Source organism: Oryx dammah, unplaced genomic scaffold (assembly GCF_014754425.2).
Source record: "Oryx dammah isolate SB20612 unplaced genomic scaffold, SCBI_Odam_1.1 HiC_scaffold_23, whole genome shotgun sequence".
Taxonomy (NCBI): Eukaryota; Metazoa; Chordata; class Mammalia; order Artiodactyla; family Bovidae; genus Oryx; species Oryx dammah.
The window spans coordinates 20,297,381-20,309,972 of record NW_024070207.1 but is presented as its reverse complement, the minus strand read 5'-3'; the positions used below and the strand labels follow the sequence as shown (position 1 = coordinate 20,309,972).

The following is a 12,592-nucleotide window of genomic DNA, read 5'->3' as shown; positions in this document are numbered from 1 at the left end:
CTCCAAAATCACTGCAGATGGTGATTGCAGCCATGAAATTAAAAGACTCTTACTCCTTGGAGGAAAAGTTATCACCAACCTAGACAGCATATTGAAAAGCAGAGACATTACTTTGCCAACAAAGGTCCATCTAATCAAGGCTATGGTTTTTCCTGTGGTCATGTATGGATGTGAGAGTTGGACTGTGAAGAAAGCTGAGCACTGAAGAATTGATGCTTTTGAAGTGTGGTGTTGAAGAAGACTCCCGAGAGTCGCTTGGACTGCAAGGAGATCCAACTAGTCCATTCTAAAGGAGATCAGTAATGAGTGTTCTTCAGAAGGACTGATGCTGAAGCTGAAACTCCAGTACTTTGGCCACCTCATGCGAAGTGTTGACTCATTGGAAAAGACTCTGATAGTGGGAGGGATTGGGGGCAGGAGGAAAAGGGGACTATAGAGGATGAGATGGCTGGATGGCATCACCTACTCAATGGACGTGAGTTTAGTGAACTCCGGGAGATGGTGATGGACAGGGAGGCCTGGCGTGCTGCGATTCATGGGGTCGTAAAGTGTCAGACACGGCTGTGCGACTGAACTGAACTGAACTGACTGAGATGTAGAATTAGGTTATTTAGTTGACTTTTTTTGTGTTTGTTGAGGTTAGCCTTAGCACTGCTTTTACAGTGTCCCATAGGTTTTGGGTTGTTGTGTTTTCATTTTCATTCATTTCTAGGCATATTTTGATTTCTTTTTCAATTTCTTCTGTGATATATTCTGTGGTTATTCAACAGCTTGTTGTTCAGCCTGCATATGTTGGAGTTTTTAATAGTTTTTCTCCTGTAATTGCCATCTAATCTTACTGCATTTTGGTCAGAAAATGTGCTTAGAATGATTTCAATTTTTTTTGAATTTACCAAGGCTAAATTTATGGCCCAGGATGTGATCTATCCTAGAGAAGGTTCCGTGTGTGCTTGAGAAAAAGGTGAAATTCATTGTTTTGGGGTGAAATGTCATATAGATATTAATTAGGTCTAACTGGTCTATTATATCATTTAAAGTTTTTGTTTCTTTGTTAATTTTCTCTTTATTTGAGTGGGGTATTAAAGTTTCCCCCTATTATTGTGTTATTGTTAATTTCCCCTTTCATACTTGTTAGCATTTTTCTTACATATTGCGGTGCTATGTTAGGTCCATATATATTTATAATTGTTTTATCTTCTTCTTGGATTGATCCTTTGATCATTATATAGTGTCCTTCTTTGTCTCCTTTCACATCCTTTGTTTTAAAGTCTATTTTATCTGGTATGAGTATTGCTACTCCTGCTTTCTTTTGGTCTCTATTTGCGTGGAATATCTTTTTTCAGCCGTTCACTTTCAGTCTTTATGTGTCCCTTGTTTCGAGGTGGGTCTCTTGTAGACAGCATATGGAGTCTTGTTTTTGTATTCATTCAGCCAGTCTTTGTCTTTTGGTTGGGGCATTCAACTCATTTACATTTAAGGTAATTATTGATAAGTATGATCCCATTGCCATTTACTTTATTGTGTTGGGTTTGCGTTTATACACCCTTTCTCTGTTTCCTGTCTAGAGAATATCCTTCAGCATTTGTTGGAGAGCTGGTTTGGTGGTGCTGAATTCTTTCAGCTTTTGTTTGTCTGTAAAGCTTTTGATTTCTCCTTCATCTTTGAATGAGATCCTTGCTTGGTACTGTAATCTAGGCTGTAGGTTTTCCTCTTTCATCACTTTAAATATGTCCTGCCATTCCTTCCTGGCCTGAAGAGTTTCTATTGAAAGATTAGCTGTTATCCTTATGGGAATCCCTTTGTGTGTTATTTGTTATTTTTCCCTTGCTGCTTTTAATATTTGTTCTTTGTGTTTGATCTTTGTTAATTTCATTAATATGTATCTTGGGGTGTTTTGCCTTGGGTTTATCCTGTTTGGGACTCTCTGGGTTTCTTTTCTCATGGCCTTTCTTTTTGTCTTCTTCTTTTGGGACTCCTATGATTCAAATGTTTGTGCGTTTCGCATTGTCCTAGAGGTCTCTGAGGTTATCCTCATTTCTTTTAATTCTTTTTTTCTTTTTTCCTCTCTGTTTCATTTATTGCCACCATTCTATCTTCCACCTCACTTATCCTATCTTCTGCTGCAGTTATTCTACTGTTGGTTCCCTCCAGAGTGTTTTTGATCTCATTTATTACATTATTAATCATATAATGACTCTTTTTTATTTCTAAAGTCCTTGTTAAACATTTCTTGCATCTTCTCAATCCTTGTCTCCAGGTTATTTATCTGTGATTCCATTTTGTTTTCAAGATTTTGGATCATTTTCACTATCATTATTTGGAATTCTTTATCAGGTAGATTCCCTATCTCTTCCTCTTTTGTTTGGGTTGGTGGGCATTTATCCTGTTCCTTTACCTACTGTGTATTTCTCTGCCTTTTCATCTTGTTTATATTGCTGTGTTTGTGGTGGCCTTTCTGTATTCTGGCAGTTCGTGATTCCTCTTTATTGTGGAGGTTCCTCTCTGTGGGTCAGGTTGGATGGGTGGCTTGTCAAGGCTTCTTGCTTAGGGAAGCTTGTGTCAGTGTTCTGGTGGGTGGGGCTGGATTTCTTCTCTCTGGAGTGCAATGGAGTGTCCAGTAATGAGTTTTGAGATGTCAGTGGGTTTGGTGTGACTTTAGGCAGCTTGTATGTTGAAGCTCAGGGCTGTGTTCCTGTGTTGCTGGAGAATTTGTGTGGTATGTCTTGCTCTGGAACTTGTTGGCCCTTGGGTGGTGCTTGGTTTCAGTGTAGATATGGAGGCATTTGATGAGCTCCTATCGATTAATGTTCCCTGAAGTCAGGAGTTCTCTGGTGTTCTCAGGATTTTGACTTAAACCTCCTGCATCTGGTTTTCAGTCTTATTCTTACAGTAGCCTCAAGATTTCTCCATCTATACAGCACCAATGATAAAACATCTAGGTTAAAGATGAGAAGTTTCTCTGCAGTGAGGGACATCTGGAGAGGTACACAGAGTTACATGGAGAAGAGACGAGGGAGGAGGGAGATAGAGGTAACCAGGTGGAGAAGAGGAACAATCAAAAGGGGAGAAAGCAAGCTAGGCAGTAATCACTTCCCTGTGTGCTCTCCATAGTCTGGACCCATCAGAGATATTTACAGAGTTACACAGAGAAGAGAAGAGGGATGAAGGAGACAGAGGTGACCAGGAGAAAAGGGGGAATCAAAAGGAGCGAGACAGATCCAGCCAGTAATCAATTCCCTAAGTGTTTCCACAGCTCAGAAGACACAAAGAGATTCACAGAGTTGGGTAGAGAAGAGAAGGGGGGGAAGGAGGAGATAGAGGTGACCTGGTGGAGAAAAAGGAGAGTCAACAGGGGGAGAGAGCAATCAAGCCAGTAATCACACTCCCAAGTAAAAATGGGTACTGAATATTGGGTTCTTAAAGGTACAAAATTGATAACACCAAAAAGCAAAGATTAAAAATCTAGAGTAGAGGTTAGACTCTCAAAAATACAATATTAAAAAAAAATACATATATATGAAGTTTGCTTTAAAAATAAGGTCTTTTTTTTGCAAGGTAATAGTAGATTATAAAAATGAAAATTAAAGGAGTAATAGATGACTTAATAATTTTTTTTTAATTTAAAAAATGATAATGGTAAAAAATATATCTAGGAATTTCTCTGGAGCTGTTGCAGACAGTGTGGGGTCAGTTCAGTTGTATATAGTTACTTGATCCAGCTTATACTTCTCAAGATCTGTAGGCCCCTTCCAATGTAGTCAGTGCTAACTACAGGATTTTAATCTGTTGCACTTGTCACTTCCAAATTGGTTCCCTCTGTTTATTTTAGCTTCTTCTGTTTGCTGGTCTCTTCAGTGTTTAATTTCCGCCTGACACGAGGGGGCAAAGTTTGTCACTTATTTAGGCTCACTTGTTCAGTTGTACTGTGGGGAGGGAGGAACAGTGCAAACAAATATCACTGGTGTGTGTGGAGAGTGCTCTAAGTGTTTCAGCTGCACTGGGTTTGCCCCCTCTCATGGCATGTGTGCTTTCATGGTCTGCACTTCTCAGGCTCTAGGTTGCTCTGCCAAGAACTGTCTGAGGCAGGCCCTGGGTTGCGTGCACTTTCCAGGTCTATGCCACTCAGGTTCAGGTTCTTGAGTACTCCCAAAAGGCGCAGACTCAGTTGGGCCTGCATTTTGTGCCCTTCCCATATCCAAGCAGCTCAGGTGACCAGGTGCTTGGCGAGCACAGTCACACCCACGTGGGCAGTGCATCTTACTGCCTCCCCAATCCCAGCCACTCAGTTTTCTGGGTGTACAATGGGCGTACCTTCTCAGGTGTCCTGTGTGGTGTGTCTCTTCTGGGGAGCTGATCTCTGGCTGCAATCCTCCCAGCAGATGTCAACCATCCAGAATCCCAAGAACTCTTGGTTAGCAGTGGAGACTGTTTGCAGTTCAGTAGAGGACGCCTCTCTGGGGCAGTGATTGCCCCTTTCTGGCCCTGGATGCCCTCCCCACCCCCCACCTCGACCCCGCCTGCTTGTCTGCAGAGGGTGTTGGGCCGGTCTGCAGCCTGCAGGCTCTCCTCTGGTATTCGCTGAGTCCTTTGTTCTGTGAGCGGTCCTGGCAGTGCCTCAGGTTAGGGCTTTTCACAGGATAGTTCTCTCTCTCTCTCTCTCTCTCTCTCTGTCGCTCTCTCTTTCTCTCTCTCTCTCTGGTTATCCCACAGTTTGGGTTGCTACCTCATGTTATTTCCACTGCCCTCAGGGCATTCCGGCCCAGTCCTTACCCTAAGCAATGCAGCCCGAGCCTCCCTATTCAGCCCCAGCTTGCTAGTGGCAGCTGCAAGTGCTGGGAGTTGCCCTTAGGCACTTAATCTGTGGGATTTATTTATTTATTTATTTATTTATTTATTTTTCCTCCTGGTTATGTTGCCCTCTGAGATTCCAAGATTCCCCACAGACCCACAGGTGAGAGTGTTTCCTTGTGTTTGGAAACTTCTGTTTTAAGACTCTCTTCCTGGGATGGATCTCTGTCCCTACCTCTTCTTTTTATTTTTTATATTTTGTCCTACCTCCTTTCGAAGACACTGGGCTGCCTTTCTGGGTGCCTGATGTCCTCTGCCAGCATTCAGAAGTTGTTTTGTGGAATTTGCTCAGTGTACAAATGTTCTTTCGATGAATTTGTGGAGTTGAAAGTGGTCTCCCTGTCCTATTCCTCCACCATCTTAGGACCACCCCCTCTTATTATTTTTCAGGTAGTTTACCTATTTCCTCTTCATTTATTTGGACTTCTGTATTTCTAGTTTGTTCCTTCATTTGTGTAGTATTTCTCTGCATTTTCATTATTATTTTTTTAAACATATTGTGTTTGAGGGCTCCTTTTCCCTGGCTTCAAGGCTGAATTCTTTCTCCCTTTTCCTTTCTTCCCTCCTAAGGTTGGTCCAGTGGTTTGTTTAAACTTCCCATAGGATGATATTTGTGCTGAGTTTTTGTTTGTTTGTTTGTTTTTCCTCCAATGGTCAAGGCTGAATGAGGTGGTAATCCTGTCTGCTGATGATTGGGTTTGTATTTTTGTTTTGTTTGTTTTTTAGATGCACAGGGTGCTACTGGTGGTTGGGTGATGCCAGGTCTTGTATTCAAGTTGTTTCCTTTGTGTGAGTTCTCACCATTTGATTCTTCCTAGGGTTGGAGAAGACTCTTGAGAGTTCCTTGGACTGCAAGGAGATCCAACCAGTCCATTCTAAAGGAGATCAGTCCTGGGTGTTCTTTGGAAGGAATGATGCTAAAGCTGAAACTCCAGTACTTTGGCCACCTCATGCAAAGACTTGACTCATTGGAAAAGACTCTGATGCTGGGAGGGATTGGGGGCAGGAGAAGAAGGGGACAACAGAGGATGAGATGGCTGGATGGCATCACCGACTTGATGGACATGAGTTTGTGTGAACTCCGGGAGTTGGTGATGGACAGGGAGGCCTGGTGTGCTGCAATTCATGGGGTCGCAGAGTCAGATATGACTGAGCAGCTGAACTGAACTGAAATGAGGGTTAGTTCTTTGGTAGTCTAGGGTCTTGGAGTCAGTGCTCCCACTCTAAAGGCTCAGGGATTGATCTCAGCATGAGTTGGATTCCCACATAGATGGACTGACACCCATGTTTTTTCTTGCTGTCTCTGGTGATGATAGGGGTATCCTCTAGAAATGAGGGCTCTTGGTTTCAGAATTAAACACACCCCAGACAGGAATGCTGATCCCCTGGGAAGCGCAGTGGATTGGAGAAAGAAGAGGTTGTTTTTTTTCTCTCTCTCTTTATAATGCCATGACCTGCTCTCTCTTTGCTTCGTTTCTCAGAGAGCACTTTTCTAAGTCCTTGGTTTGTCATCTGTAAAATGAGGATAACATTAATACCTGCCCCACCGACCTTCTATGAGTTGTTCTGAAAATCAGATTTCTTTCTTCAGTTTTTGGTCAAGCTCCAGTTGACATTTGGTTTGGTACACCATCAAGATTCTGAATGTTTCCAGTTTTATTTCTACAAATTTCCTCCTTCTGATGATTTTTCTAAAAGATACTCTTCAGGTTTATAGAATTCTCATTTTTTTTCTTAGTAATTCTGTGAGGTGGGCTCTTGTTGGTCAAATTTTATAAAAATAATTCCTAAAGAGAACAAGTTGCTTGACTAGGATCACACAGCTGATGAGAGTGTTAAGATCTCTTGCTTCTTTGCAGTTACTTCTTTCTTCCTCCATGTTTGTCTTTGTATCTTGGCCAAGTCTCACTTCTACAACCTCTCCAGTCTAAATCTCAGCAAGGGTCTGTTCTATCACAGTCTTTGGTCAGCTGGATAACAGGTTTGGGCTCCTGTTAGCCCTACTGAAGACAGATACTACATCACCTTTTCCACCTTGCTGGGCCAGCAAACTTGCAAAGATAGAGCTGAGATAATTCTTGAGCAGATGGAACATCATTTTAATAGATACATATATAAGCTACTATTATAATTCATTCAGGACTAGGAAATTCATTAGCTACATAAGGCATACAAATCTAAAAATTTTGAGAACGATCTAAAGCTGAATTATTCCAAATGGACCTGAAGTAATTACCTCAAACAGAACTGAACTCCAATTTATTATTTACCACTTTGATGCAGGCTCATCTTATTTAGATGTTTAGAGAATTTCCAGATAATCATGTTCAACTGGGCAGGACAATGTGATATATTGTTAAGAACTAAGGATATTAGAGATTAGACTAAATGAACAGGGTGGTCGACAAAGTGCCTATTATTTCAAACTATTAAAGCCAAAATCAAAAGAATTGAGATTTGAGTGGAAGAGTGGGAGAAAATTATTTAATTTTATATTCTCAGGAAATGAATTTACTAAGACTAACTTGGGCTTCTGGGTGGCTCAGACAGTAAAGAATATGCCTGCAATGCAGGAGACCTGGGTTTGATCTCTAGGTCAGGAAGATCCTCTGAAGAAGGGGATGGCTACCCACTCCAGCATTCTTGCCTGGAGAATTCCATGGACAGAGGAGCCTGGTGGGCTATAGCCAATGCAGTTGCAAAGGGTTGGACATGACTGAGAAACTAACACTTTCAACTAGGTTTGGTGTTTAATATATTAAAACCATTCTAATCCACTGGAGTTTTCAATTAAGGCTGTTGGAGATTCCAAAATATAAATTCCACTTAGTGGATCCAAAAATATTTTAAGCATCTCTTGGAAAGTAATAATCCTCTTTTGCATGTTGCAATAATAAGATGCTTTTGCAGATTATCTGCTAAAATCTTGACATAAATTCGGAGTGGCTCAGGTGAATTACTTTTAAATGCTTATGCTGAGGAAAATGATTCCTTTTTGTCACATTTTCTATGGATGCGCCTGCCCCAATTTTCTCCTCCTCTCTTGTGGGAAGATTGTGTCCCTTCCCTTAATCCCACAAAATCATGCAAGGTGCCAAGAGCCTCCCACTTCTTTTTTTCCCCAAGGTAGTGCCCTGAAGTGTTCAAGGTCGGGTACCTTCTTCCAGTCTTGCAGAGTTGAACTGACTGCCAATATCAGTGTGCTTTCTATGTGGGTTTTTGCTTGCTTTCTGCAGAGCTCGCACTCACTATGTGTGGAGACTTGTACACAATGAATGTGGAGGCTTCCATGTGTTGTTTCAGGGCACATACAGAATGCTGGGGGCACGTGTCAGCCAATTATGGGGCACTGCAGGTAAGGTGTCTAATGGGGTTCATGGGAGCACCTCTTATTGGTAACGTTTGTGAGCCAGTTAGTAGAGTTTGTGGCTTGTTTTTCAGATCCATGTTGTGACTTCTGTGAGACCCTGCTCCTTGCTCCTAGCTTTTCATGGTGGAGCAAGGCAAAAGTAGCTTCTTAGGCAATGTTCTGTGAGGTTATTGAAGTCCTGTGGTCATGCTGCTCTCAATTTTCTTGTATAAGAAATTGCTGGCCAAATTTCTCTCTCTTGGCACTGACCCATGCTGCCTTGGGGGAGAGGTGACATGGGTAAAATGAGTCTGCGCTTCTTTTTTTCATGTTCCTTGAAGTCTTATATGTATTCTTGGAGCTTTTACTCAAACAGGATGCTGAAATCTCTTTACTCGACCCCTGGGTTCCTACAGAAGTGTTCTTGTCCACAGATGATTGTTAAAACAACATTTTTGTGGGGGTATGGTGAACTGAAATCTCCTATTCTGCCTTCTTGCTGATGTTACCATTAAACTATTGTTTATTCATTCATTTGCTATATGCCTTTAGGATAATTTTCAGGTTTTTTTTTAAATTTCCATCACTGTTGGTTTTTACACAGAAAAGAAGGTCCATGATGCTCTTTATGATACCATTACAGAACACTTTCCCCTTTGTTTTGTTTAATAGTTTCATGATATATATACATATATATATTAATCTATTTACTTTCATTCTGCCTCTATGGTTATATTTGAAGTAAGCTTAATGTAGACAGCATAAATTTGGGTCACCTTTTAAAGTGCTCATTTCAAATACTTTTTTAAATTAGTATCTTTTTATTGGCATATTTTGACTATTTTTAATGCACATATTGCTAAGTTAGAAGTTTCCATCTATTTTTTTTTCTTTTTTCAGTTATTTATCCTGCCTTTCTTTTGGTTACTTGAACAATTTTTAGAATGCCATTTTGATTTATCCGTAGTGTTTTAAGTTTATATATTTTTAGACATTGTTTTAGTGGTTGCTGTAGATACAACTTATCATAGTCTACTGGTATCATCTGACAAATTCATCCTTCCCTGTTTATATTTGTCCTAAATATTTCTTCTACATAAATTTAGAATGACATCAGTATTATGATTTTTGCTTCAACCCTGAAGCATACTTTAGAAAACTCAAGTGGAGAAGGAACATTTATTCTTTTTAACACATATTTTGCTTACCATGTCTTTTCATCTTTAAGTTCCGAGTTTCTGCCTTTTTCCATTTCTTTTCTGTTTAGAGTTTCCTTTAGACATTCTTTTATCAATAGTATAGGTGTGCTCATTAAAAATTCCCTTAGTCTTCCTTCATCTGAGAATACCTTGATTTTCCATCATTTAGGAGGGACATTTTAACTTGATATAGGACTCCAGATTGAGAATTTTTTTCTTTAAGCATTTGAAAGCTGTTGTGCCATTTCCTCTGGTCGCCACTGTTTTCAATGAGAAATCCACGGTCTCTCAGAGCATTTATTTTCCCCCTCTGTATTAAGCTGTTGTTCTTCATTGCTTTTTAAAGTGTTTATTGGCCTTTAGTTTTCAGTAAATTTACTCTGATGTGTTTTGGTGTGTGTTTCTTTAGATTTTTCCTGTTTGAAACTTGCTCAGCATCTGGAATCTTGTAGGTTTATGTCTTTTGTTGAATTTGGGAAGTTTTATGTCATTATTTCCTGACAGTTTGTTCCATCTCTCTCCTTTATGTTATCCTTATATGACATTGATGACATAATATGAAACATCAGTAAGATTTCTATATATTCTAGGATTTTTTTTAATTTGGCCTCTATCTACCACAAAATTAATTGGACAATAATTTGAGGAAAAAATACTGAGAGTTAAAGTGTGTTTTAATGTGTTTACTCTTAATGTGTTTTACTTTTCTCTGAGATGTGACCCTCACGTTCTAGTTTTATTTTCTCAGACACCTTCAAATAGCCAATTGTATTTGTTATCTTCATAGTGTTTCTTGGCCAGAAAGTTAGATACTAGCTAGTTTAACATAGGAGAAAGCCGAGCATATCAACTCAGATTTTATAAGTTCCCGGAACATTAATTTTTTTTTTAAATTCACTTTAAAAGATGGAAAAATTGAATGAAACAACCATTTCATTTACTCTCAAAGACACATAGAATAGGGGAATATGCCTTGCTCATTCTTATGTTAGAAACATTGTCTATCTCATATATAGTCATTTAATAAATATTCAATATTTGTGGCATACTGTGTGCATAAATGAGCTGGCAAGTGCTTCCATTTAATAAGTAGCCTGAGGGAAGTTAGATTGAAAGTTGTTAATGGAATAACACATTTCCTGAAAATGTCATATATTCTGAATTAGTGAAGCACTACATATTTTGTAATGCAAAATAATTTAATTAAATGAGTTGTAGGAGCCAGAAAACTCAGTTTTTCTCTCTGTAACCCTTAAGCTCAACATTCAGAAAACTAAGATCATGGCATCTGGTCCCATCACTTCATGGGAAATAGATGGGGAAACAGTGGAAACAGTGTCAGACTTTATTTTGGGGGGCTCCAAAATCACTGCAGATGGTGATTGCAGCCATGAAATTAAAAGATGTTTACTCCTTGGAAGAAAAGTTATGACCAACCTAGATAGCATATTAAAAGGCAGAGACATTACTTTGTCCACAAAGGTCTGTCTAGTCAAGGCTATGGTTTTTCCAGTGGTCATGTATGGATGTGAGAGTTGGACTGTGAAGAGAGCTGAGCGCTGAAGAATTGATGATTTTGAACTGTGGTGTTGGAGAAGACTCTTGAGAGTCCTTTGGACTGCAAGGAGATCCAACCAGTCCATCCTAAAGATTAGTTCTGGGTGTTCATTGGAAGAATTGATGTTGAAGCTGAAACTCCAATACTTTGGCCACCTGTTGCAAAGAGCTGACTCATTTGAAAAGATCCCGATGCTGGGAAAGATTGAGGGCAGGAGGAGAAGGGGACGACCGAGGATGAAATGGCTGGATGGCATTACTGACTCAATGGATATGAGTTTGAGTAGGCTCCAGGAGTTGGGGAATGACATGGAGGCCTGGCGTGCTGTGGTCCATGGGGTTGCAAAGAATCGAACACGACTGAGTGACTGAACTGAACTGAATCTTGGGAATGACATGCCATCATATCTGCCATATTATATTAATTCAAAATGAGTAAAAAATCCAGCACACACTCAAGGCAAGGTATTACATAAAGGAGTGAATATCAGAATATAGGGTTTATTAGGCACCATTGTAGAGACTGCCTATCACAATTCCCCTACCAACAAGGATTGCTAATCCTTTTATATGGTCTTGAAAAGTGCTTCAAGGCTCATCCTAGACTTCTTTTTTGAAGTCTTTTTTTCTTGTTGTTGTTCAGTCACCCAGTTGTGTCAACTCTTGCAACCCCATGGACTGTAGCACTCCAGGCCTCACTGTCTCTCACCATCTCCCAGAGTTTGCCCAAGACATGTTCATTGCATTGGTGATACCATCCAGCCATCTCATCCTCTTCTCCTTCTGCCTTCAGTCTTTCCCAGTATCAAGGACTTTTCAAATGAGTAGTCTGTTCACATCAGATGACCAAATTACTGGAACTTCAGCTTCAGCATCCGTCCTTCTAGTGAATATTCAGGGTTGAATTCCCTTAAGATTGACTGGTTTGATCTCCTTGCTATCCAAGGGACTTTCAGGTGTCTTCTCCAGCACCACAGTTTGAAGGCATCAATTCTATGGCATTCTGCCTTCTTTATGGTCCAGCTCTCACTACTGTACATAACCACTGGGAAGACCATAGCTTTGACTATACGGACCTTTGTTGGCAGAGTAATGTCTCTGCTTTTCAACACACTGTCTATGTTTGTCATCACTTTCCTGCCAAGAAGAAATTGTCTTCTGATTTCATGGCTGCAGCCACCGTCTGCAGTGATTTTGGAGCCCAAGAAGAGGAAATCTGTCACTACTTCCATGTTTTCCTCCTCTACTTGTCATGCAGTAATGGGGCCAGATGCCATGATCTTAGTTTTTTAATATTTAGCCTTAAGCCGGCTGTTTCACTCTCCTCCTTCACCCTCATCAAGAGATTCTTTAGTTCCTCTTCACTTTCTGCCATTAGAGTGGTATCATCTACACATCTGAGGTTGTTGATGTTTCTCCTGCCTATCCTGATTCCAGCTTGTAACTCATCCAGCCTGGCATTTCTTATGATGTACTCAGCATATAGGTTAAACAAATAGGGTGACTGTAGACAGCCCTGTTGTATTCCTTTCTTGATCTTGAACCAATCAGTTGTTCCATATAAGGTTCTAACTATTGCTTCTTGACCTGCATACAGGTTTCTCAGAAGACAGGTAAGACGGTCTGGTATTCCCATCTC

The 12,592-nt window shown here is 40.2% G+C and overlaps 1 long non-coding RNA gene across 1 annotated transcript in view; it reads right to left on the bottom strand.

The window, feature by feature from the left end:
- The window catches only part of LOC120881409, a 14,510-nt gene extending 11,319 nt beyond the window's left edge, over positions 1 to 3,191 (bottom strand). Inside the window, exons 1-2 of the long non-coding RNA XR_005725298.1 lie at positions 3,054 to 3,191; positions 586 to 588 (exon numbers count right to left, since the gene is read on the bottom strand). This is a non-coding gene — a long non-coding RNA (uncharacterized LOC120881409). The remainder of the gene's footprint in view (positions 1 to 585; positions 589 to 3,053) is intronic.
- Between the last annotated feature and the right edge of the window lie 9,401 nt (positions 3,192 to 12,592).